General features: G+C 40.1%; 1 protein-coding gene across 4 annotated transcripts in view; it reads left to right on the top strand.

Moving 5' to 3' along the window:
• MACROD2 (mono-ADP ribosylhydrolase 2) overlaps positions 1-27,403 on the top strand; it is an 850,453-nt gene that overhangs the window by 137,918 nt on the left and 685,132 nt on the right. The gene's annotated exons all lie outside the window — the stretch shown is intronic.

Here is a 27,403-nt window from a genome sequence, read left to right as displayed (position 1 = left end):
AGTTTATTCTGTGTGGTGTGTGACATTTCTTGCCAGGGGAATGAGGTAAATGCTTTGACACTCTGTATTCTGCATCTGCTCTTTTGGCTTCTTTGTTGCAGAGGGAAAGATTGGTTGGTTCTTGAGCTGACCAGAAATTGAATGTCCTGTTTATTCCTAAAGGCATGAGCACTGGGGTGAGGAATCCTGCTTCCCATCCTGAACACATGCCTGCAAAAATCTGGGTGTTTGAGTGATAGGATCCACTGCTCATCACTCTAAGGGATTTTGTTTCCTGCACTATTTGTAACAGCCATCAATTGTCAGATCAGATTGTGTTCCTGCTGTAGATGCTGCTTCTCCACACTCTGATTTTTTAAGCCCAGACCATCTCTGTGCATGTGTTGATAGCAAGATCTTGGTTTTTGCTAGCAATGTGCACTCTGTGTTTTCATGAAACTGCGCTTCCACAGTTCTCAAATTCCTTGAGCTTGCTGTGGAGGAAACCTCTATTCTCAGTCTCATGCTTTAGGATGAAACATGTTAGTAAGGTAAGATCCATCTTACTTCCTCTTACATGTCTAACCTTTAAACACCTAAATGTGAGCTACACGTCTCTCAGGTTACAGGCAATGGAGAGAAATAAATCACAGAAAGAGATTCAGCTTGATTAAATTAGGAATTGAAGATAAGTTAGAGTAATTGCTATCTTAAGCTGTTTATTCCTTTCCATTGTCTTTAGGAAACTCTGACAGTTAAATGTGAGCTGGTTGCATTAACCCGTGGAAACCTTACCTGGGGTGGCTGAAATCCCACCTTCCTGTTATTGCTCCACACTTTTTATGTTCTGCTTGCTTAATTATGGATGCTGCTTTTAGCAGACAGCCGTTCTGTCTGTTTAGTGTCACAAATTCAGTGCCCCATACGCTTTGGAAAGAGAATCTGGGGTGAGCAATGTGCTACGATTTAAATGTTTGAATGTATTTTGATGTGACAGCTATGTTGTCTAACTAGAAATCAGTATTTTATGAGTTCTGAGAAGGGTGCAGTATTGCATAAAGGTAGCTGACAGCTTGTGCATGCTGCTCTGGAATTTCCAGACAAAGACTATGCAAATGTTGACAAGATATAAAAATAAATACTTGTGAAGTATTGTACTTGATCTGGATGATAATAATAAGACTGGTTTTAGCCAAGCTGTTTCCCCTGGTGGCCAGCACTCAAGTGTCTGGGAAGACACCAGATGACCTCCAAGGAGAGGATGTGGGATTTTGTGTTTGCTTGGTGCTTTGTGGTTTTTCCTCTTTTTTTTTGTTTTTTTTTTTTTTCCTTTTAGGCAGCTAAACCATCTGAACTGATGGCATGAGCTGTCAGAAAAATCCTTCTTTGAAACATGGAGACTGACTACTATTTTCAAGTTAGGAATAAAGGCAGAAATAAAACAATAAAACTTAAACAATAGAAGGCTGAATCTATTATAAGTTTGTTGGCATGGGTTTTTTCATAATACTATCAACTTTGTGGATTGATGTCATGGAAACTGTTTTGTCTAAGAAGTGAAATATTAGATGACCACTTGTTCCTGAGAGATAAAAAGAAGATGCACCTAACACTTAAAATTTATGGGATAATTCCCTGCAAATGCTGGACTTGAACTGAATACTTGTACTTTGTAATAAGGGTAAAGTTGTGGCAACACTTAGTTGTTCAGGAAGATAAAGCTTCTTTCCTGTGGTTGGGATTTGATGTTTGTTTTAGAGTTCTTCAAGAGCATGATAGTATTTGGAAGATACTTTAACAGCAAGTGAGGCTGTCACATATACATGATAAAATCCATTTTATTATGTGCTTTTGCAATTCACCAAATGGATAACCCTGTACTAAATGTAGAATTTATAAGTAGAAGAGCATTGGAAGAATATAGCTCAATATTCAGAAATATGCTGTCTATAAGAGGCAATGAAAACCTGTCTTGGCACTTGGAATGACATTCATTCATTCTTCATCACCAGCTATTGTGAAAGCAACTTCTAGTAAAATACTCCAGTGTTTGATTTTTCTATATTAGACTACAAGGCCTCTGAAAGTTTTATGTAGTTTTTTTTTAGTTTTCCATTCTGTCTGCAATAACTTTTAAGTTTTGTCTTTCTTTCCCTCGTGCATGTTTTCTTTCACCAAGATGGAAGCGTTGTGCTCTCAAAATGTTAACCTTTCCAACATCCCTGTGACATATTCATGCATGAATACTGTCTCAGTCTTCAGGGAGGTTATTCCCCTGGAGCTGCAGGAGGACATTGTAAGAACTTGGGCTGAAGCTCTGGGGTCCCTTGCTGTGAGGCTCGTGCTCAGGGAGGTGGATGATGCTGTGCTAGGCAGTGACAGCCTTGCTGGGGTGAGTCAGGGAGTGCTGGTCATATGAGAAGTGTTTTGACTAGAAACAACTCCAATCAAACAAATCTCTAGGGATATAACTGTCATGTTTCTGAACAAAGAATGATCAAACAAAAGCTTACAGTGAGGTCTTAATCCAGTCCCCTGACAAAGCATCCTCTGACTTCACTCAGATAACATTCTGAGTATTGAAAACCTGTCTAAAAATTCCTAACTTTTTATACATTTTTAAAAGTAAATTGTAATAATAAATGTATTTCTACCAGCATATCAACATAAATTAGAGATTAAAAAGATGATTAACTTTTCCATTGTACGTTAATATTTAATTGGCCCCAGAGATTTTTGTCTCTGTAATAAATGAAAAGTGTTGTCTGAAAGATTCAACTCGGGATCTTCATAGTTTACAACTGTAAGTTTTCTATACACTATTTAATACTGAAAGAAGACTCCTAAGGTAATTTGAAGTAACATCCAAATTTTGCAATGTCCTTTAAACATCTTCAGTCATGTAAGAGAGTGACCTTTCCCTGCTTAAAAAAAAAAAAGAAAAGAGAGAGAGAGAAAAAAAAATTACCTTCTACAAGAGAGCAAATACCATGTACTGTGTTTAGATATAAGTGTTAAAAAGTCACCCAGGTAGAAGAGGTTTCCTTCTCCCCTTGATCTGCAAAGATAAATGTAAACATTCCAACTGCAGGCTCTCTGAGTTAGGGTAGCACTGGTTAGACCTTCTCAAATAAAGAGATGCTGAAGCATACCATCTTTATAATTATTCCATCCTGACTTTGAGTGATTCAAGGAAGTACTTTTATTAAAAATTCAAGTGTCAGTTTTTATGTTTAGCTTCTTTATTGGAACTTCTAAACTTAAGGCTGATGGCAGTGCCTTCAAGATGCTTTTGATTTACCTGTGAGTAAAATCTGAATCCCATTCTGACTGCACATTTTCCAGATTAGTCTGAAGTTTATTGGGTTGATTTATTTTAGTGAAAAGAAGTATGTAGTCTTTTCAAACAAAAGAAATATCAGAGGTGATATTTTATTCGCTAGCTGAGCAGAAAAAGAAAGCATAAGCACATTGATATATTTGCTCAGTTTAGTGAGCAGTTCTGGCTGCTGTGGTGGAAGGTTGGTCACTGTTCTTGGGGGGAAATGTTGAACTTTGGGTTCACCTAAGTTACCTTTCCTCTTCTGTACAGTCATCAACATTGTTGGGGTATTTTTTCATACAATCATGGAATGAATGCTTTGGGTTGAAAGGGACCTTTAAAGATCATCCAGTTCTAATCCTCTGCCATGGGCAGGGACACCTTTCACTACACCAGATTGCTCAGAGACCGATCCAACCTGGCCTTGAACATTTCGAAAGATATGGTTTAGAAATGTTCTGGGCTACCCATTCCAGGGCCTTGCTGCTGTCGCAGAGAATTTCTTCTTAATAGCCAACCTGACCCTACCCTCTGTCACTTTGAAGCCATTTCCCCTTGTGCTATCACTCCACGCCCTTGCAAAAGTCCCTCTCCTGCTGTATTATCATCCTTTGGGAATATTTGCCTATTTTCTGAAGTTCTTGGTTGTTTGTTTTAATTGTAACCAATGGAATCTTTCTCCTTCTGTTGCTAAGAAGAAAATGTTTACTTTTTACAGTGTTTCCATTTATCTCTTCAGCTCTTGCCTGGGGGGGTGTGTATGTGTATATTCTTTTGCTGATATGAATTATATTTTCTGTCTGGAGATCATAAGTTTTTTTGAAAGTGAAACAAAATGATTAAACTGAAGTCAGCTATATTATTTGAAGCTGCTGTATGTGTTTATCCTCATAGTGCTTAATCCTTGACTTTGCCTCAGGCTGCTAACCCTAGCTGGTTATTAATTCCTTAAAAATGCCCCGAGCCAACATTGCTGCTGTTATAACTTGTTTGGGGCTGAAATGAAGTTGACGTTTTTCTTAGCTGCAGCATCTTCCTGCTGTAATGTCACGGGATCAATTGGTTTCAGCAGTGCTGCTATTTCACCATGTGCCTCGAAAAATTTATTTCTTGTACGGCATCTGTTTAAGACTTTTCAAGTTAGCGTTTAGTCTACCAGGAATGTAGCCTGTTTTAATGAAGGGATGTCAGATCTTTTGGAAATACTCTCACTATACAGATCCTAAGTGGCCTATTATGAAGAAATCCATTGTTTTAATTTATGAAAACAAAATCAAAACCCTTCAGCGGGATCGGAAACTTGTGCCATTTTGGTGTGGGAAGAGGACAACTGTGAAATTGGAGTGAAATACAGTATGGTTTGAAATGCTATAAACTTCTTTTTGTATACATTTTAGGGATTATTCCATAAACCACTTGAGAAATGTTGGCCTGGCATGCATGTGTCTGAGGCATTCCTCTTCTGAACATGCAGCAGAGCTTCATCCAGGCTGGAGTTTAGATTTTTCTGTTTTAACAGAAGACTTCCTATAAAAATCAAAATGCTGTAAAATTACAGATTGGTTTCAGCAGCAGCAAAACACCTTGGAAAATTATCTCCTAGATGCTCAGGCCAATCCCTTCCTCATCAGCTGGCATGAGCTGAGTCAAAGCCCGTGGAGCACAGACAGTCTGTGCTGCCTGATGCCCAGCTTGGCTCTGCCTGACTCAGCACTGATGGGAGGCATGTCTCAGAGGAAGGATGAGTCTGAAGGGTTGCTGGTGTGTGGAGCCTCTGCTCTTGTGTGCCTGAAATGCAGTTGAGATGTCCTGGTAAATTCCACTGCCTTGGGAAGCCTGCACACAGCGTATGCTGTATGTATGACTGACACAGTGTGGCTGTGTGAGAGCCCTGCCTGCAAAGGAGATGGAGCAGCATGCATCTGCCAAAAACTCACCTCACTTTTGTACATCTACACTTTATTTTTCATGTTAAACAACTCTGCTTTTAAGGGTTCTCTGAAACATATTCTTGGTTTTTTTTGAATGAAGTAAAACATGTTTTAAAGTAAAACATGTTTACAAGTAGTAGGATCACTTAAACACCTTCAAAAAATCTCCACCATAACACCTTTAAAAACACCTTCCACTTAAACATCTTAAAAAAATCTACACTCTACTCCCCAAACTTTTTCCCCACTCTAATTTTTTCCTTATGAAGGAAGTTTTGTCTCCAAGTTTCTATTTCAGAAATAAGTGACTTCAAAGATAGCTGCAGAAATCACATCCCAAACCACTTCTGCTACTTTCTAGGAAACCTTCCCAGCAGATATCTTGGAAGTAAAAAATCATTTGATTGAAAAAGAGCAACAGAAGGAGGTCATCCATTACCAAGAGTAAAATTTAGCAATCTGCTCCTCCCATCTGAGGAAAGAAGGCCAAAATACAGACTACTTTTAAGGTTCCTGGTGTGTTCAGCCTCCAGAGCATTTTCCAGCTCTTGTTAGAGACCAGGCAGATAATGCTGTTTATAATCCTTGTGTGAGGGACATCACAGAATGTTATTTCAATGCCTCTTTCTATCAATCTATAAAGAATTCCTAAATATTTGAACAGTAAAATGACAACTTTTAGCCAAAAATGTTACATTTATTATGTTTCATTGACCTATTTGCATCATATCAGTGAAAAGCTCCCTCCCTTCTCATATTGCCAGAAATGATTCAGTTTACCATTTAAACGATAGAGTTAATCATTACAGATAATTAAAGCAAAGCCTGTGTGAAGAATGCTGAAATTCTGTGAATATGAAGGAATGAAATTATTTTATGCTAGATTTCTGTAATGAATATAATATGAAATAATTTCATCCATGCTAAACAACTTTATTAACTATAAACTTGGTGTGATTTCAAGTATCTCAAAATTTTCCCTGTGATGACACTTGTGGGAGACAAAGTTAACAGGATGATGAGCAGAGGCAAATGGTGGCCCCATGGCCTGGGAGTTCCAAGGCAGCTAGTTTTGAGTCAGTGGTTATAAATTATGCTTCTATGTTTGTTTTCAATGTAATATTTATAATGTTTTTCCGTGATGATATAATAACTTACTGAAGTCAAAATGTGAGATGCATAACACTCGTGGTATGTAAAGCGCTTCAGAAATTAAATGGAGACTTCCAGCTGCCTTTTCTCCAGGGAAGGAAGCTCTCCTTTGGGAGCTGCATGAATTTCCTCAGACCTGAGAAGTTACTGTGTTACATGGCAGGAAAAGAGAAGAGTCAGGGTTGGATCTGTAATGCTTCCCTAAACTCCCTTTTGGAGCTGCTTCTACCAGCCACTGCTGTAGCAAACTTCCTCTTTGGATGATGGTGATCCCAAAGCAAATGGCACTGGGAAAGCCTGGATCAATGGTGTACAGTCTGTAAAAGCAGTGGAGAAGCTTATTTAGGGAAATGCTGGTTCTCATGCATTAAAAGCTAGGAATTAAATGCTGGAAATGAAAGATGTTAAAGTAGGACAGATTTAGTTTCTGTGTTGAACTTGGTTCTTCTGGCTGCACAGAGAAATCTGTGAAGATTTTGAACATTGAGCAGGAGTGGGCTTGGAATCAAGACAGTGTGGAGGTTGAATCGAGTCAGGCTGATCTGGTTTCAGCAGTTCCCTGCCGCAAATTGAGGTTCATCTCCCTGAAATGTGCAGCACAGGCTGCGGTGTGGGAGGGAATCAGCGAGGGGTTAAGAAGCACGAGTGCTTGATGAGAACAGCTAAAATTTTCAGAGCGCTTCTTGTGTTTTCAGAGGCGAGGCTGGCGCAGGAGAAGGCAGGGAGCTCCTGGCAAGCCGACAGCTCATCCATCCCAGCCTCACACCGTGACCGCATGCTGCCGGCGGCTGGGGCGGGGGCATGCGGGGCATGGAGGATCTGCCAGCCAGGGGAAAACCAGCGAGTCATTCCAGCCCCATCCCCCCATCTTATCCTGTGCACAGCCCCTCTCCGTGCCCTTGCTTCACGCACGGCCCTGGAGGCACAAGCTGGTTGTTTCAGGAGGAGTTCTGATCTGGAAAACATCCCCTTCCTTACTCGACGGTGGTGCCAAAGATTATTGAGAGCTGGTATCTGCTGACTCCAGTGACAATTTCTAATAAGTTTTCCATCACCAATTTCTATGGTGATGCATGAACAAAAAAGAACACAGTTTGACTTTCAGCTCCGGAGCTATTTTTATAAGGCTGGTTCTTAAAGACAAAAGAAAACATTTTCTTTCTAAACTGAGCATATTTGACACTGAAGGTCAGTCAGAGATAATATGACCAGAACTCTGGTGTTTATGCACTCATTTGCTTATAGAGCAAATTAAACGATTTAATGACCTGATGACTTCCTCTTCTATCATCCCTAAATGAAATATAACCCTCTTCACCCCTTTGTGTGCCTCTCAGCCCATTTAAAGATCTTTTAAGGGTTTTTTTGTCCATGAAATCAGCACCTTCCATTACCCTTACCAGGTGCAGCAGCTGGAATTCCTGAAATGAGATTCAGGGGCGTTATGTGACTGCTCCTACCATTATGCAGATGGTAATTTCTTCCCATGCTAATTATTATCAAACAGCTAAGAGAAAGATTAAAAAGCACTGTGTTCCTCAATCCCTTTTTTTTGTCCCCCATTATATTTTCTGACAGAAAGGAAGAAAGAATCCTGGAAACCAGTTAGTCAGGGAGATGCAGAGAGTATCTGCTCAGAGCCTCACGTGAACCTGGTACTCCTGTGAGGCCAGGGAGAGGGAGAGGGAGGGAATGAGGGGGAGAGAGAGAGGTGTGGACGTTTTTATCAGAAGGTGCTTTTCTCACGGTGCCCAAGATAAAGGGAATGACATTCTTGCAGTGCCCTAATGGGGGTGGAAGAGTAACTGGATCCTGAATTAGGTGCTTCACTAATGTGCCTATTTTTTCCAGTCCATGTAGTTCTGCCTAGTGCCTCAGGCTTCTGCAATGGTGTTTTTATGCCACTTAAGGTCTTAGATTTGTACTTTTCAAACCGAAGAAGATGCAAGGCTTGTAATTTCTTCATCCTCTACCCTGTTTTGGTTTTTTTTAAAATTATTATTTTTTTAATACTAAGTTCAGTCCAACTGATGGTTTTGATTTTGGGAATTTTTTGGTTGTTGGTTTTTTGGTTTCTTTTTGAATCAGCCTAATTGTGACATTCTGTGGTTAATTTTACTTGGATGGAAATGTAGCACATAGTGTATTGAGATCCTGATTTTATTTTTTTTTTAATTTTTTTTTTTTTGTCGCGTTTACAGTCTTTTTTCCAATGTGGGCTGTGGTTTCATTACAGTAAGTTCCTGCTTTGGATGCAGAGACTTACGTCAGATTCACCAGCTGCTGCTCTCCCAAAATAGGCAGCGTGCCAGTACCAAGAATTAGCTGGGTTACTGTTTGTCCCACCAGTTGTTTTTAAAATCTTTAACTGTGCAGAAACATCCCTGTATGCCATCCCTGAAACTGGGTGCCTGATGCCTTCTGTTCCCATCCTCCTTTTAAATTTTCTTCCCCAGAAGAAAACAGAATCATCTATTTTCGTTGCATTTTTGGTATTCATTAACTGGATTTGGAAAACGCTTTTGTTAGTATGTTTGTGCTTTCTTATAAGCTAGCAAGCTTCCATATAAAAACCTTTCTTGTCTTAGGTGAAGGCTTTTTGGGATGGGTTTCCTCTGTGAATCACAGTGGCTGCAGTGTTAGGATGCTGTCATTAAAATGCTTATCACAGGGGTGAATGACTTGCTTTCTGATAACCCTGGAGGGGAAAAGAGCAGCAGTAAGCAATGCTCACCCAAACCACAGTTTACTCAGCTTGTGGAACAGTTTTGTCAATAAAATTACCTCCATGCTACAAGAGCCATGGCTTGGAGACCACGGCTTTGTGCGAGCTCTTCTCAGTCCATCAACTTCACTAATAAAGCTGAACTGAAATCATAAACTGGTTCCTGAATTAGGCTCAGAGTTGAGCAGCATGCCTGTATTCCAGCCTAGGCAGCCAGGGATTTGCCTTGCAGAGGTTGCCTGAAGTACCAAGTTGTGTGCATTTCCCTGGAGGAGCTGAGGCTGGCAGTGGAGGAACCCGGGGCTGAGCATCCGCGTGCCGCTGTTGGGAGCAGAGATACACCCCTGTTACTGTTGGTGCACTATTTCTGTGCTCCCATGAGAGTGGCTTGGGACTTTTCATGGCTTTCTTTCTCCTAAGATGCTTCTGTAGCCTTCAACTCTCCCCCTTGTCCAAGTTAATTCTGACAGTTTTGGAGCAGGCTTGTCCTTTAGGGCAAATTGCAGGAAAGTTAACGGAGGACCATGAACACTTTGATGTATTTGCTGCTGTGCTCCCTGAAAAGATGACAGGTTTTAGCCCAAGTTTAAAATAGAAATCTGAATTGTAGCTGCAGCCCAAGCCAGAGCAGCCAGTCTGGAGATAGAGGATCTTTGTACTTGTACCAAAGGTGATGGTATTTGGCCAAAACAAACGTAGGAACTTTGGGGAACCAGGAGTTAAATAAAGAGAGACTGCAGGGCTGTTCCTCTGCTCCAGGGCAGCTGCTTCCTTCCACACTGTGGGATTTAACTTCATTAACCACACTAGGTCTATCAGAGTGTGTTTTAAGACCTACAGAAGATTTATTCTCAAAAGGAGGAAGAGGATTTTGAGGCCTGTAAGATAAGTGCTGTGAGCATAGAGAAAAGCTGTGTGTCAAGAGCAAGAGAGTGGCTTGTCTGGAGAAGAAGAGATGGTAGATTTAGGAGAATATTTTCCCTCTTTGCGTCTAAAACTTTCAGACAGAAGGTGGATTTTCACTCTCAAACCCTGTTGTTTTCCCCCACACTCGATTTTACCAGGTGGGCACTTGTGATGAGAAGTGTGTGGGGTGTGGTGCTACATCCCCTTCAGTGTCCAGCTTTGTCAGCAGCCATATGTAGAAGGGGGAAGCAGGAGTATTTAGGCTGTTAGTGTGTCCCCTGAGTGAAGGAGGATTGAAAAGCTTTTGTTCAGAACTCCCCTGGATGCTGCACCTTTCATCAGCTCTTCAAAGTGTCTGATGAGAGTGACCCAACTGCTGCTGCACTGCTGGTCTGCCCAAGCCATGTTGTTTCTCATTAAAGAGCCTCCCTCCCCATACTTGTCTCTAGCAAAGAACTCAGAAACTTTGTGTCATCAGGTGGTATTTTAGGGGAGGTTTCTTTGTCAGCATTCATCCATCAGTTGTCTGACAGATGTGTCCTATCCAGAGAACTGTGCATCAAGCCTTCATGAGTGTATCAGGCCCATTCAAACATATTTCTGCTGGATTTAGGATCACCTCAGGAAGCCAAAGTGAAAATAATGGGAAAGGAAAAATATGCACCCTAATTCTAGTTTAATTTATTTTTGTGCAGTTTTAAAAAAATTGTATGAGGATTATACCACTTCATTAATACACACACACATATTAAGGAGTCCTTAAGTAAGTATTTGAAACCACACCTCCCAGGCCTGGGAGCACAATGGTTGTCCTTGGGTTCAGCCTGGTTCAGGCCACCCTGCACAGGATTCAGTGCTGTCCCATCAGGGAAGACACCAGATGCCATCAATGGCTGGCTGGGTGGCTGAAAGCCTTGAGCATCTTGTTACTGTTTCCAATGATTATTTTTAAGTCTCTACCTCTTCTAAATCTCTCTTTTAGATATCTTTTAAATCTCTTCCAGTTCAAAGGTATCATCAGCAAGTGCTGAAATGTAGGACTTCAAAATACTCCCTTCTCTTTCTCCTGCCTTTCAGTTCCTTCATTTCTGTCTTTGTTTTCCCTCTCCAGATCTACAATGTGAGCTGAAAATCTTGCTCTCATTAAAAATTTTGTGAAATCTTCCCCATCCCTGGAAATGTTCAAGGTCAGGCTGGATGGGGCCCTGAGTAACCTGGCCAAGTGGAAGGTGTCCCTCCCCATGCCAGGGGGTTTGGAATAAGATGTTTTTTAGGGTATTTTCCAGCCCAAACCATTCCACGATCCTATGAAGCGTGGTAGTTGCCAGGGTATTGAAGATTAATTAATTGGGGAATTCAGTGGAAAGATCTTGCAGGTATTTTCCAACTTAAAGAATTCTGTAATTGTGTATGTCTGATTTGAATTTTTAAAAAATGTTATTTTTACTTTCAGAAGTAAAAAAGTTAACCTTGGCATGTCTCCACCAAACTCTCTTTGGTGGACTCCTTTGTAGTGCAAAAGCCAAAACACTCCAGTGTTTTTTGTTTGTTTGTTTGTTGTTTTTTTTTTTTAACTTCAGCAGTATCTCTGTTCTCATGGTAATGGGCATGGGTTGCCAGTACTCTGAGTGACAGGAGGAAAAGGTGATGTCTTTGATGCTTTGACAGCTTGGACCTACTTAGCAAGCATCCTACCTAGAAGATATTATTTCTTTATCAAGTGCCATGTTTCATTTTGCAAATGACATAGAACCGTGTTGGCCCATGTCTCTGTGGCTTTCCCTGGAGACAGAAAATACAAAATGGTATGATTTTCTGGAAGCATTTCATTGTCCAATGCACTGATACTAAAGACTGTATAAATCAGGCCTTTTTAATTGTTGGCAAAGTGACATTGCCATATCACTAAAGCATGTTCTTTGTTGAGGGGAGAAAAATATGCTTTCTGACTTTAATGGATTGCCTTAAAAATCAACTTAAGGAAGTTAAAAAGAAGACAGTCAAAAATGCTTTGCAGTCCAATGAGTGTAATTTAACATTATTGGTAGCCTGAACTGTGGTAGCTTGATTGTGTTAGTTGATGTTCAGGTGCCAGTTAACAGCATGATTGCAGCAATATGGTTTCATTGATCCCCAAACCAGATTTTGATTTGATTTAACTGTTGTCTGTGGTTGACAAGCCACGTTCTCAATGATTCAGTGAACTGTCATAATGGTCCATCTTGTCTCTGTAGCTTTTTATTCCTATTTTCCCGTGCCATCTTCTAAGCCCCTGTGAGCACACAGAAGATCAGGAACGGATTAACTGGGTAACCAACTGTGGGCTAGGACCTGATCCAGCAAACCATGAACACAGGCCCTTGTGGTTTACGTCACTTGTGCACTCCTAAAGGTGAACATATGCTTTGGTGCTGCAGTGAATCAGCCTGCAAGAACATTCCTAAGTTAACATCAGGGCTGTCTCAAAGAGGGAAAAGGTGGTTTTTCCTTAGCACTGCTGATTCAGTGGTATCCAGCAGAGCTTTTTGGAAACAGTACCTGAAAATTATTTTAGCTTTTATTGCAGGAGGAAAAAAATCTGGCTTATTTCATTGTAGATAAGAAAACCAGACTTAATATGAAATTTAGGAAGAAGTGCTTGTATCTGGCATGGACAAATGCTGCTTTCTCCTCAGCTGAGGTTTGTGAAATTACTATATCCAAAGTTTTAGAGACTAATGAGAGAGTTTGTGATTCGAGGCATGCTTTTGCAAAGAGAAGTAAGACTGTCCAAAATGCTTACCTAGTCCTCATCTGAATTAAATGTTTTGCCTTATACTAGCAATAAAGTTGTATATGTGAGTTGGTATAGAAAGGATTATTCAAAGCATGAAGATTAAAAATAAATTCCTTTTGAAATATGTGCAAGAACCTAGACCATGCATATCAAGGTGGCTGTAATGTTTCCACATGGTTACAGGTAATAGTTTGCAAATACACCAGAACAGGAGAATGACATGTTTTAAGTGAAATGTATTGGTTTGACTATTATTTGAAGGTAGTGTAGAAATAGGGCAGTGGAAGATCCATCACAAGGTTAGCTTTAATGGTTACAGTCTTTGTTGTTACCAGTTCAATACTGGGAAGCTCTAGAACCCAAAAAATTACAGCTATTAAGGAAAACAATATTTTTATCCAATATGTTAAATATTTTTGCTGATGACTTAACTGATTGAAAATTGTCCAGTTCTTCTTTCAAAACTGAGACTTTTAAAGACCAGATGTAGAATAAAAATACCAGCTTACACAAGGGCTCCTTTGCAACTGACAAGAAAGAGAAGCAGAAAATGGTATGAAGATATAATTTGCATATAAAAACAATCTTAATATCAAGCTTGTATAATTTATATAAAAACAATGGCTTCCCAGTAGGGTGGTACCTTTGTACTTTGATAAAAATGGCATTACTGTAGTGAGTTAATCTTAAAAAGGGGATTTTTTTGAAACAGCACCTGAGAAAACCATGGAAAAAGAATCCAGGTGGAGAGGTGGTGTTAGATGTTGGATTTCTTTTTGCCATTCAACTAGAAGATGGCAATTAATGCAGTCAAGTTGATTTTTCTGCATTTAGTCACTCAGCATAAAGCATGAAGCTCCCAATTCAAGCCTGTGTACAGCGGGTGATTGCTTCGTATTATGCTGAATAAGGCTGTTTCTGAACTGCCACTGCATCTCATCAGCACAGAGTGGGCTGACTTCACACCAGTTATTGAAAACACATTTTCATAAGTCTTCTTTCCTGATAAATATCCAGCCAGAATTCTCTTATACGTTGTAGTGTGCATTGCTATTGAGAAATGTTTAGCGATGCATGTATAATGCCAACCGTACAAATACGGGTTTGTAATATTTCTTAGCATATGTGTTATGAATTCTTGAAGTTATCTCAGTCCTGCAGTATATCTGTGCTGAGCAAACCGTGGCTGGGGGCCAAATCCATTTTACAGCCATCCAAAACAGTCTTGTGACCAATCAATCAAGTTTACACTTATAAAATGCCCATAGTATAAGCACCTAAGGCACTGTGCATAATCCATATGAAAATAAATACGATATACTATCTCTGAATGGTGAAGTCAGGTGGAATTAGACATGTTCCTCTGAGGTTGTAGTAGATAAAAGAAGCTGGTTCTGTAGGAGGAGATGATTAACACATGGTACAACTGCACACAACTTGTAGAGTTGGTCGCACTTCTGAGATGTGGATGGAAAATTGATTGAATGTCTGAAGGGAATGAAAGGGTACTGAATAAGAAGGTTTTATAAATGGGACACAGGCTGCTGAGCCTTCTTCTGCAAATTGCTGTTTAGCCTTGTGGAGAAGGCTCTTCCCGCACAAACACAACTCCACAAGATTCAATTATTTCCAAAATTTTCCTGCTGTTCCTAAGAGTGGACAGCCCTGAGGCTTACTGGGTTTTGCAATAAAAACATTGCAGATTGGTCAAGTGTGTACTTGGCTGTATTTTTTTTTTTAATGGAGGTGACATCCATGTCATGAGTAAAAAACTTATTTTTCAAAAAAACGGGGGCAAAACCCCTACCATACATAGTATCTCTGGATACTGCAGTTTATTTAAAAACCAAAAGGATGAGAGGCTTTACCCTGTTTGATGATCTGTGGCCTTCCCCACAAGGATGATCTTGGCTGTAGGAGCTGGGACTGAAAGCCAAGTTCACAGTTAGCTCCTGATATCTGCCCCCATGCATGAGCCTGAGCTCCAGGATCTAACCAGCACCTTCCCTTCCTTCTTCCCACTTCCCAGGCCTCCCATTTTCCCAGTCTAACACTCCCATGTGCAGAAGCACATGGGATCCACCTCCTAATTTTCAGTTCTGTCTCGTGTCCATACCAGCTGCAGCTAGCAAGTAGCAGGCTTGTGTTTGAGCATTCAGGAGTTCATTTTTGCTGCCCCCAATTATCTGCCACCCATTAGCTGTTACAACTTCAGTGACTTTTTGTTTTTCCCAACAGCACCCCAGCACTCAGCTATTAGTAGGCTGCTGGTGCAGCTCCCAGCATCCCGCCGCTCTGTGTGTGTCACAGCGGGAACCATCCAAAGAAAGCGGCGTTTTTTGAGAAGGGGTGAAATGGTTTAGACAGTGGAGAATTTATTCTAATACATGAATCCAGTATTTAAACGTGCAGGTAGACAAAATTGCTTCCTGTTCTGCTAATCCTTTGGCTGGATAATTTACAGCCTTCTGGAAGTTCATTTCTAGTCTTTTCAGCTTTCGTTGATAAAGATGCAAAAGAAACCAGACATGTACAAAAGGACTGTATATAGCGTATAATTCATTTCGCAGAGCTGGGACATCTCGCTGAATGTGCCATTGATTTACCCTGGCACTAATTCCTAGTGAGTAGCTCATTTTGAGAGTAGCTACAAGTTGGCATATTTGCAGGAGCATTGAATTCTGGCGTGCAGTCACTGTTGTATTAAAAACATGATGTGCAGTGAGTCTGGAGAGCCTTTGAAAGTGAGATCTCAATAGAAGCCATGAGTTGTATTGTTACTCTCAGTGCATGCACTGTAAAAACACCCCAAAAACTAAGCTATATATGTTACCAATAGTGTGCAGTTTAGGGAGTGGATTTTTCTTCCAAAATGTGTTAGTAATGTTGTGTTTATTAAAAAATGATTCTCAAAGCCACTTTAAAGTCCATATGGTATCTGTTATGATTGCCTTAATAACAATAGCATAATTATGTGTATTATATCCTTATAGGATTGAATGTGCAACAAACATTGCTTGTGAGCAGCAAGTTTATATGAGATGACAGCTGTTTTAGAACCAAAATTATAGCTTATTTATTGTGTGTATGCATTTGGGCTGGGTGAAAAATAGCAAAAGAATGAAATCTGCTAAAGGACTATTTCTCAATAAGTGTTATTTTGCAATAAAAAGGCTGGTTGTATTCTAAATGAACAATAAGAATGGGTTGGTTGGAAATAACATATTTCTGTAAAATAAGATGTTTCAAAAGGATGCAGAATGTACCAACTATCAAGGTTTTTATTCCTTTTTTCGTGAATGAGAAAGGAGACCTCCTTCAGAATTGGGTAACTTTGCTCGGTAGTGGAAAGTTGTGGTGGAAAAGATGAGGCAAGAGGAATCATCCCCTTTGTAAAGCAAGGCCTGGGTGGGAACAGAGGGGAGAGAAGGGAGGAGCTGTTGAAGGCTCATATTTTTTGTGGCTCTTGTAATGGAAAGTCTCTGTTGTCTGGTCTAGCAGGGCCAGTGCTGTTACCCCAGGCATTACATATGAGAGTGAGTCGAGTTGAAAGGATTGGTTGCAAGAAAGTTAACTCTAGACTAGGGTTCTCTTTTCCCCATTTTCCTTGCTGTTTTCCAAAGGAAAAGAAGTGAAGGAGTGGCAAATAGAATACCACTGAAAAATGTGAGGTACCTCAGGCCTTTCACACTCTGTAATCACTATATTAGAATTAATGGTCAGGGCTTTAGGATAAGTTGCAAAAAATATCCCTGGTAAAAATGAGTCTTTTAATTGAAAGTTAGCTTTCTACTGGTATTTTCTTGTCAGGGAAGTGTGTGTCAGTTACAGATTTTAGGAACTTGCTGAAGGTTACACAAAATCCAGAGTTTCAGCTTGCACATTGTTATTTGCAGAGACTGTCACCTTCTTAGGGAATTTAGGAAATGCAAGGTGGGAATTTGTAGAGCTGTACTGAGGAGGCTGGGGGGGGAGGAGTTCAGGTGGGTGTCTTCATTCCTGCAGATGAGCTGGAGTGTGGTTTCCTAGGAGGGGAAGAAAAGGTACGTGCAGTACAAATGAACCGACATTTCATAACAAGGCTTATAAAGCATTAAAATTCAGGCACAGCTTCTGTACAAACACAAACCAAGGCTTTTGCATGTACAGAAAGAAGCTCTCATTCTCTGTGAACAATCTTGGCACAAAGGGAGCTCTCAAAATAGTATAAGGTTGTTAAAAAGTGGTTCCCCAGTGTAAATGAATGTAAAATTTCTGGTGTGTGCTGTGAGCGAGTGTCCCATTGCTTGAGTCTCATGGAGATCTGAAGCTCACTAGGAGTAAGAGTGACAGCTCAGCTTTACCCTGCGGTGATACTGTGACAACACTGCTGGACAAATTCCCTCTAACACAGGAGAAAGGTTGATCAGAAATAAACTAGGCTACAAAGAGCAACTTCAGCGATTCTGAAAATCCTCAGTGCCATGAGAGGAAAAATTACAGCAGACAGAAATTCTGTATAATCCCTGCTTAGGTTGCGGATCTCATTCCTGCAGGTGCCTGTGTCTGTGCCTGAAGGGCTCTTGCCTAGAAGGTTTCTGGGTTGTGTATTTAAAAAAAACCCCAAGGTGGAGTGCTGGAGAAAAGGAGAATTCTGGAAACAACCAGGCTTTGAGTTTCTTGGAGGTATCACTGCTGAGGATCAGAGCTCAGGGGCTGGGCTCAGGCTACCTCCACCTCCAACCAAGTTTTTCCAAATTTCAGCCGTCAAATGCCTCACCAGCATTTCCTTTACTTGGATGCAACTGCATGCAGGGTGGGGGGCTTGGTTTCAAGGAGTTTCTCTGTAGAATATGGGGTGTGTGGCCCTTTGACAGGCAGAGGTGCTGCAGAAAAGCCTTCCCTGAGCTGCTCTCTGCCGTGGCTCTGCTGCTGCTGCTGCTGCTGCTGCTTGTCACCCGGGATCCCTGGGGACTGCACACAGAGCAACAAATCCTCAGGAGGCTCCAGCTGTTCTCTGCTGGTGCCTTCCCAGCATCAAAACAAGTGTCTGACTGGAAATCCAGTGGCACAGAGTTCATGTGCTCTGACAATTGACATGGGCAGAAGAGAGATCTCTCTTCTTTAGGGCAGGGGTTTTTCCAGATGGCCTTGTGGAAAAAAAAGTACTGTATGATGGCTTCCTTTGAAAATGCTTTGTAAAACTCAGAGTTCTTCCCTGCTGTGTAACAAAACAAAACAAGTATAGGTTTTTTGTTTTTTTTTTTTTCATTTTCAGGTTCATTTTCGACATAGCAGTCTATGCCAGATCCTTTGAATGGCAAACACTGGCAGATTGGATCATCCTATCTCTTTTGTGATAGAAATTATTGTCAACTGTGTGAAACAGTGATGTTGGCTATTTATGCAGTGAGAGTTAAGTAGCTGTAAATTGTCTAACTCTTGTTAATCTCTCTGAAAGAAATAAGCCAAATGCAGTTGAGTTTTATGGTCTTGGGTTTTATTCTGTGGCTGCATCATTTTTTATTTTTACCAGGGCTATGAAATGGTTGTTGAGCTCATAATTGGATGGAAATACTTTGTAAAATAGTAAGCAGGTTATTCAGTTTTGTCTGTTGTCTCTGATGTGATTTAAAGCAGTTAAAAAAAAAAAAAAAAGTGCAAATTTCCAGAGCTCATTACCTAATGCACTGAATTACAGATGGAAAGATATTATACAAGTATAATGGCTGATCCTGTTGGGATCAGGCTGCAGGATCTTTCAAATGTGTGTATCCTAAGTATAAAGGTGTGACTTCAAAGCACAAATCCTCATTCCGGTGTTGGCTTTTGTTTGGAAACTGTTTTACAGCACTCCAGAATGCCTTGCACAGAAATTCAACAGATGAGGTTATGTTAGATAGGAAATGTGTTTATTTCTTTTCTTTAGCAGTAATGTCAACAGGTTTTCCAGTGGCCTGGAAGCTTCTTGGCAATTTCAAGTACTGGAGGACTGCTCTTCCTTTAGGAGAGGGTTGTGTGAGGAAATGGGCAATTCTGATGGAAGGAGAGTTGTAGCTGATGGAGAATTTCTGCTTCTAGGGTAAAAAACCCAAAGCTGTCTTAGCATGACATGGTTGGATCTAAAACAGCTTCCTAGTTCTCATTTTTGCTAGCATAAGCTTGTATTGAAAAAAAAAATAATATATATATGTGTGTGTTTGTGTATATCTAGAACAAAATGTTTCACTGAAACTAGAAAGTAAGACATTTTTTCTGTTACCAGAAATGAGCTGCAGAAGCTTGTGACTGTCTTTTGGCTTTTTTCCACTTCCAAATATGAAGGGATTTAGATATGGGACATTTGGCATAACAGAAAATACAATCCCAGCCGAATTCTGGTCTCTGCAAAGCAGCCAGATAAAAGATTGTAATTTTGATTTTAAGTTTTCAAAGTTCAGACTTTGTAAGGTGCATGTTACAAAGCATCATAGAAGCATTTGCTGGTTGGGTTTTGTAATAAGATTTGGGGAAATAAATTGTGTTACTTAAAGAAGTTTTGGATTCTAAGCAAAACAATATATTTCCAGGGTGATGTGACAAGTTTGCTGGATTCTACAGACATTACTTCTGCCCTGTTAATATTTGTGGTACTTTTTTTCTTTTTTTCTGTCCCGAGTTTCCAATTTGGGAGGTGCTCCAAGACATTATATATGTGGTTACTGCACTGTTGCTGTTTGTCTTTCCCTTGCTTGAAGCTGGTGTTTGGGAGTGAACAAACCATCTGTTGTGATGAATCTATTGAAGAATTAATTTAGGAAACAGTCAGTCTTTCAGAGTTATTTTTAATGATGGAAATGACTCAAGAAGGAAGAAAAATATTGTTGATTACATCTGTCCCAAACGTTGCAGGTGTGTAAGGCCATTCATTAGGCTGATACAGGTCTTGCTGTAGTTTCCACTTCAGCTGGAAGATGTCACTTCACTTAAGTGGACACTAAGTCTTCTAAGAGTTAACACTTAGAACTCTGTTCCACCTTCTTGGCATAGTCATCTGCATCTGAGCATCATCTGCAAATTCTGTGGTGGGGAAAATGGGCTGAAATACATGGTGTGCCACAGCAGCCCTTTATTGCCAACAGGAAAGGACATGCAGTGGGATCAGAACAGATATGTTGAACAAACCAGTGTTTAATCTGTAGCAAGAGACCCTTGCACCAAGCTAGGATCATTTCAGAAGTGTTACAGTATTTTTCTCTGATTTTTAAGCCCCAAACATTGCAGTGGAAGTCTATGTTATATAAATTGCACTGGATGTCAGAAATCAGTTTTCAGGTGAATATTCTGATACCAGAGCTTGTCTCCTCTTAAATCTGGGAGTGTATCATGAAGACTTTTGGTAGATTGTGTGGAATAATGTTGCTGTGGTATAATACGCATACCAGAAGGGATTTGCACTGAAGTGCTGGTAACCACGAAGAGCAAAGAATTTCCCTTTCCTAATTTCCAGTATCAGAGATGTTCTAACATGGATTAGACCATCCATCAGGGGAGAAGTGCCTGCTTGACACAATACAGGCTGAATATTGCTTTGGGATCAAATCAACACTTCCTTTGCTTACAAGAAGCAAATATTTAAAAAAGAGAAAAGTACAGTATAAAATTATCTGGTTTGCTTTGCTTACTTTCAGGTGAATGCCAAAACAACAACTTTGGTCAATCATTTAATGATTAGAATCATTCATTCAGTTGAAATAGCTTGCTGCTTTAAGGCCTGTTTTTAAATCTAACCTGTTCAGACTAGAAAGGAGCTTGAAAATAAAACAACATCAGAATCTCAGTGTTGCAGACAAACACCTACATGTTCCCACTGAGCAATTCTGCTGCTTAAATATTCTTTGCTCTTCCGGTTGTGTATCTGCCTGCAGTCTTCGGGACGATTCCCTGGAGATCAAGGAGTCAAGCCAACCAACACAAATATAGAAGTGTTGACAGCAGAGAAGAAATCTGCCTCTTTGTAATCTGAATCTTGGGTTTGTCTGAGTTTCAGTGTTGTGCAAAAGACTGGAGGATGGGGCTCTGAGCTCTGGGTTGAGTTGCTCATTTTCCTGAACTGAACATTAATGTGAAAGTCCAAAACCATAACCTAAACTGGCCCACTCCTTCAGTAATTCTTATTTACTTACTGTTTGTATTTGTTTAACTCACAAGACTAATTTTAGTTATTAATGTGTTTCTTTCTGTTTCTTATTAGATTATTCCCTGATTGGAATATTTTTGCTTTGAAAAAAGGTGTAGATGCCATCAATAGAAGTAGATTTTTTTAACTGTGTTCATTTCATTGACTTTGGAAGAGAGGTTGATATGTCTGAAATTTTGGGGAAAGGAAAATCATCATAGTCTTTTTTTCAAGAGATTAAACAAAGAACTTTGGTTTTATATTTAATATACTCAAAATAAATTGCATATTGATGGCATAAGCTATTAATGAAGAAGAGTTGCACAGAATAAAAGATATTTGTAAAACTTAATATTTTTATTGAAATATAGCTGTCTTTATATGCTATTATGCAAGTTTCATGTCTAAAATTGAGCATAAATATTCAAGTGAAGTTCTTTAATGTGTTAAAATTCTACATACATGAAAGTCTTAACCTCATACTTGTCAGATGAAATTTGTTTTGTGCAATAGGAAAATAGCAGGAGTTTTCTTAATTAAGTAACATTTTTTTCTTCAAATTCATTTGTTCCCATGTTGTCATCAGTTAGAGAAGAGGTTGTAGAGACAAGGTGCCTACCTGTATGCCAGGATGATCAGGTCAAAAAGCTGTGATTAATAAAATCTTTTTGCTATAAATATATTCCAGACAATTCCATCTATTTTGTTCTCATCAGAATCAAATTATAGCAAATACTTGCTTTACCCAAGATCCTCTGTTCTCCAAGAGCCCTTCAGCATTACTTGTAGCACTACCTGGAAATACTAATGAATTTAAAAGTACCAAAAGAATTTAAGCTGATTACATTTAGTGCCTTTTTTCTTCTGAAGGTGTTTCAGGCTCACTTGTCTTTCCTTAAGTGGAGCATTTCTGGAGGTCTTTCCATTTGCATACTTTGCATCTGATGTCTTCCAGGATAAGGTCTGTACCATTGACAATCTGCAAATTAGAAGAGGAAAAGCAAACTCTTATGTCAAAGCTGAAGATGGAAAAGATGCAAAAATATCTTTAATGTAAGGCACATAGCAAAAAAGTCTACTGAGGGAGGGTCAGTGATGAGCTCATTTCAGTGGAATTTTGCGTAAGGATATACAAAATGCTGCGAATGCTCCCCACCTCTCTCAACTGGACAGATCAATGCTGCAGCAAATCTTCATACAACCTTCTTGTTGGAAATGTAAATATTTTGCCTTAAGATAAAACCACTATTTCCCAAACTTTGTGAGGAGTGAGAAAGGTGAATTACTAATGGTGTAAATGGTTGGCTGAAATGGTTTTGGTATGCACAGTGGCAGATGTAATGTCATTATGTTGAACACAGCTTGGTAAAGCTGAGGACTGTAAGCATTGTACGTTCTGAATAAGTTATTAAGAAGTGTAATAAAAAAAAAAAAAACTAACACCTGCATAAATAGAGCCAGTGCCAGGTTTAAAGTGTGCAGGAGCCAGACTTGCTGTGCAATGAGTACAAGGCATGTGAAACTTGTTGCCAAATGGTATTGCAGTTGCTTTTGGTTTAAGGAGAGGCTGGATGAGTTCATGGATGAGAAAGTCACTGGGGATTATTTAGAGACTAAAAGCAAGTATGTGGAGTATTAATAAGAGAATTGTGCTTGGTTATCCTGTTCTTGGTCATCTTTTGACACCTCTGTTAGAAGGTCTAGTGGGTCTTTGCTTTGAAAGAGTACTGCAGTTCTCATGGTCTTTCCTTCCAGAACACCATCTGCCATGTATGAAAGGTCAGTTACAAAAACAATCCAGCAAATGGCAGAAAACAAAGTCTATCAGAAAAATCCTTTGGTGATATGGGGGAAGAAGTCATTAGACCAGTCACATACCCATCATATCCGGCTGCTGTCTCTTCCTCTCTGCAGGACAAGGCTGAGTTTCAACAAGAAGACAAAGAAATGCTGGAAGGAACTTTAGAGCAGGGCCTCTAAGTTTGTGCTCTTATGGAGGGTTGAAAGGAATTACAGAATCTGTTTCTTATCCCATGCCCAGTACAAAAGGCACAGGTGGGAACATCTGGAGAGGAGTGGGAGACCTCAGTGCTTGTTTTTTCTCAGGACTTGCATTCCCTGCTCCCTGTTTGGTGCCCCTGAGTTCCTGCCTCGCTGCTCTCCATGCCCTGTGCCAGCGTCAGCGCTTTCCCTGCGGTTGGGACTGCTCTGCTCCATTCCCAGGCTGGTGCATGGAGAGGGGAGGAACGAGCGCTTCTCCTGAGGGCAGGACCTTTCAGATCTTGTTGTGCTGCTTCTGTACGAAGTGGCAGCCTGTCTTTTTTAGCTGAGATTAGCTTGTCAGCAGGAGCACTCATTTCCTGGAAGCAGGATGTGGAAAAGGCAGTTGCAGGGGGCAGGTTAAAACACAGTCCAGTAAAAAGTTGTATGTGCAGGGCAACGTGGACTTGAAACTCTCCAGTAGCCTCCATATTAGTGTCACACAAGCCTTGCTGAAAAGCATGAGTATGCATGCTGGATCATCTTCGGGAATAAATGGCACATGGAGCCTCATTTTTACTTTAGTCAGTTGCTTCATTATACTGACCCTCTGTCTTTGGAGGACCTGAATTTGTAGAGGCAGAATAGATATTGATTTCCTTTCCTCTCTTCTTGAAAGAATAGGCTTTTGGATCTTTCTCTTTTTCAGTTTCTGAGGCTGTAAATCAAAGAAGTGTTTATGGAACTGGGAGCATGGAGGTCTTTAACTTCTGTTTGGAATATTGAAACAGTATGATTGTGAAAAATCCTATCAAACTCCATCAAAATTGGCAGAGTTTTGCAAATTTTTTGAGTTGGAGTAAGTTAGAAGTTTTAAAGAAGCTGTGTAGAATCCACACTTGCTTGTACAGGCACAGAGTAGCATGACCTGGCCCTTATATTGCAGAAATGTGTGTCTGAACAATGAACACGGGGAGAGGGCAGGGAAGAAGCTGCAGAGTTTACTTGGGTCCTCACCACACTGATTTAAGGGAACAAAACCTCTATTCTGGGCCACTGTGACCTGGGGGCAGCACACAGGGGTCCAGCAGCACTTGGCAAGGATGAAAATGTCATCTGCTTGGTCCTTAGATGCTGTCACAGGGATCTCTCTCTTCCTGGTGGAGGAGCAGGCAACGTAGTTGCACTTAGAAGGCTGTGATTCCCTTAATTCTAAGCAATTGTTTTTCGGTGGGTTTTTTCCACAGCCTGTTAGGATCACGGCGTTGTTTAGACTTCTAGTTAGTGGCAGAAGCAGCAGAGACACTCAGTCTGACACAGGCAATTAAGTATTATATTTTCAGGATTGGAAAGGCAAGGCTGCTTTAGAAAGAAAAATCAGAGAAGAATATGATTGCCCGTGAAGCCTAGATAACACTTGTAATATTTAAGATATATATACTTGGACAATGACTTGCATTGCAATGATTTAGGAATTGATTTGTAGAGGTGGGTTGTAATACTTCATGGTTTTAATTACAACTGATAGCACTGAAGCCAACAGCAAAAAATAGCGTGGTGGAAAGCCAGCTAATTAGGGTCTTAAACAAAAGCCCAGCCCTCTCCAGAGGCAGTGTTGTTAACAATTTTTCCATTGTTGCAGAGTGTGGGTTCAGTTTTAGTCCATAATAAAATATGCTGAAATAGATTTCCTAGAATTGTCTACGTGAATAATCATCTTCAGTGGCTGTGAAAGTATGGGAGAATATCTGTTTAAACAAGTTGCACATTCTCTGGCAATCAGTGTTTACTCCTTTTAATTAGAATTTAAGACTAACTGGCATATTTTCCATATTGTATGTTGCAGTGTAGAAAACTCTTAACTACTTATGTGTGTAAGTTGCACACATAATTTCTTATTCTTTCATTATTTCTTAATTTCTGTCAAATTTCAGAACTTCACTTTGGATAATCCTGAGGTATCCTGAAAAACGTTATACTGATTGTGATGAGACTTAGCTGATAACTCATGTAAAAACTCTGAAATGATGAGTCACTGAAGTGAATTGATTCTTTAAGTACCCAAGCTGGATTCCATTATGTTATTTTATGTGTGTACCTTATATTAATAACAAGAAAATCTTTCTTTAATAATACTGTAAGTACTTCTAAATAATAGGCTTTTCACCACTGTTACAGGTATAGCTTCTGAAATACATCCTTCAGTCCAGTTCATTACTCCTGGTGTAGAAGAAAGGAGGAGCACCTGCCTTGCAGAAAGAAGTTTTTTCTCTTCTTGTCAAAGGAGAAAGCAAAGATGCAAATGAAAATAAGAAAACATCCCAAAATGCAGTGGCATTTCATAGGAAGGCTGACCATGGCTGCTAAGATAAAGATGCTTGCAAATTCTTAGAAATTATATTCCTTTTGGAATTGTCTGGGAGGATATTACCATAGGATTGTTCTTTGGTTAAGCAACCCAAAGAGATGCACCTTCAGTGTATCTCCATCTAAATAAAGAAACCCAACAAAACCACCAAAACCCCTATTTTGCCCACATTATTTTTTCTTTCTGGAAAACTGGGCCTACCCTGAGCATCTCTTCCTTAGGCTCACCAGTCAACCAGCAGGTTTTCCATTGACAAGGATGAGGCTGTTGTGGTGGTACTTGGAGAAGTGGTCCTTGACCTTCTAAGCCTCTCGGAGGCAGTGGTTTAGAAATTCATAGCCTTTCAAGTCATGCTTTTTGGGAGTCAATATTTCTTATTATCAGCCAGGAATTCACCCAGCTAATGCTTTCTGTTGTCTGCGGTTTTATGTGTGAAGCACTGTGTTAAGTTAATGCTTTGCTATTTCTTCCCTCTTATTTAACCTTTGCTTTTGCCAGATTCAAGTGGCATCTTTTTGTTTTGTTAAACGGGCAATGATGGTGTGCTTCAAGTACTCCAAAGGTTTTCCTGTTCAATGCTGTAAAGCTGGAACAACAACAACAAAAAAAAGTGCAGTTGAACTTTTAAAGCTTTTTTTTCCCCCAGCAGTCCTGGAACTCAAGTGAAATCAATTGTTCTGTACATTTGACTAAACCTGGTGCTTTTTGGTGCAGGTAGAGCTGAAGGTTGGGTGAACCTTTCACTGATAACATTTTATGCATGGCTTGTTCCTCATTATGGCTCTTTATGGCTTTGAGCATTGCTGGTGTTTCAGAGGCCAGGGTACTCGGGATTGCCCGTTTTGCTATGTAAAATTAATTAAATTAGGGACAAAACAGGATAAGTGAGTTTGCCAATATTTTCTTTTTAGTTTTGAGATGCTCTGATCACCTTTTGCACATCCTGATGAGTAACACACAAACCCTATCGAGGGAACAATTACCATTAGAAGGATAGTGCTGAGGAAGGACTAAACTTTATAAAGGAATGACTCAGGCCTTCAAAATCCTACAGAACACAGAGAAAACAAAAGCCAAGTGTCCTGTAACTATGATTTCTGTACTGTCCATGGTGCCCTGGTTGCTCGGTGAGGGCTGTGGAAAGCAGGAGTTAGCACGCGCTGCTCCGTGACTTGCTGTCAGCAGCAGGAAAGCTGCACTCAGAGTTGTGCCACGTGTCAAAATGCTGAGTTCTCCAATTTGTGTAAGCTGTTCCATATCTGTCTTGTTTTCCTCACAAGTGGCATTTTGTGGAGAGTATCCCAACAAGTTTATTTCTGAACAAATAAGGGGAAAATATATTCTCCCCTCTGTGGAGAAAATAGCTGTTTTATGTCCACCCATGTGAAATAAAACTACTTTGGTGCATTTGAACTGAGCCTCCTGAGCACTTCCTTTTCAAGACAGAGTGCCTCTCCCATAATCACAATTTGTAAGCTCCTTTTAGTAAGACCTGCTCATGTTTTCTTCAGAAGAGCTTGTGGGCCTGTGAGTATCCAAGGTCTACTGACATCCACACACCAGATCTGCTGTGGCATTTGGAGGTAGTTTAGAGTGGCTGAAGAGACCATATTCCTTCCTGGAGCTAAACTGTGCTCATGCTGTTTTCTGCAGGGTTTGATCTGCACTGTTAAGTGCTGGTGCATTTGCTTTACCTTCCTATTTAAGGAGTGTTAGATGGAATTATTTTTCGCATATAACTGCTCAGTCTCTGCTTTCCAGATGATGTATTACAGTGTTAAGCTTCTGGTTTAAACATCACTTAAAATCTGAATTGCACAGAGTTACAGAGCTCAACTTCACCCCGAGGAGTTCCTGTAGATCAGGTGGCAGGACACTGGCAGGTTAATTTATGTAGTAAAGCCTCCAATTCCATCGTTAATTCTGGACTGTCTACTGTCACTGTTCTGTGGCTAGAACCTAGAAGTTGCCATGGGCATTCCATCATGAAAATATAGGAGAAAAATCAAGAAAATGGTCATAAATAGAAAAACTTGGGGCTTTAATCTAAAAGTTAGTTTCCAATTAATGGCAAAAGGAGGGCTGTTGTTTGACATACTACAGTGGAAATGGAATTTCAATATGGAT

Source organism: Ammospiza nelsoni, chromosome 3, assembly GCF_027579445.1.
Source record: "Ammospiza nelsoni isolate bAmmNel1 chromosome 3, bAmmNel1.pri, whole genome shotgun sequence".
NCBI classification, from domain to species: domain Eukaryota; kingdom Metazoa; phylum Chordata; class Aves; order Passeriformes; family Passerellidae; genus Ammospiza; species Ammospiza nelsoni.
Note: the sequence above shows the minus strand (reverse complement) of the source record. Positions and strands in the feature narration are given on the sequence as shown.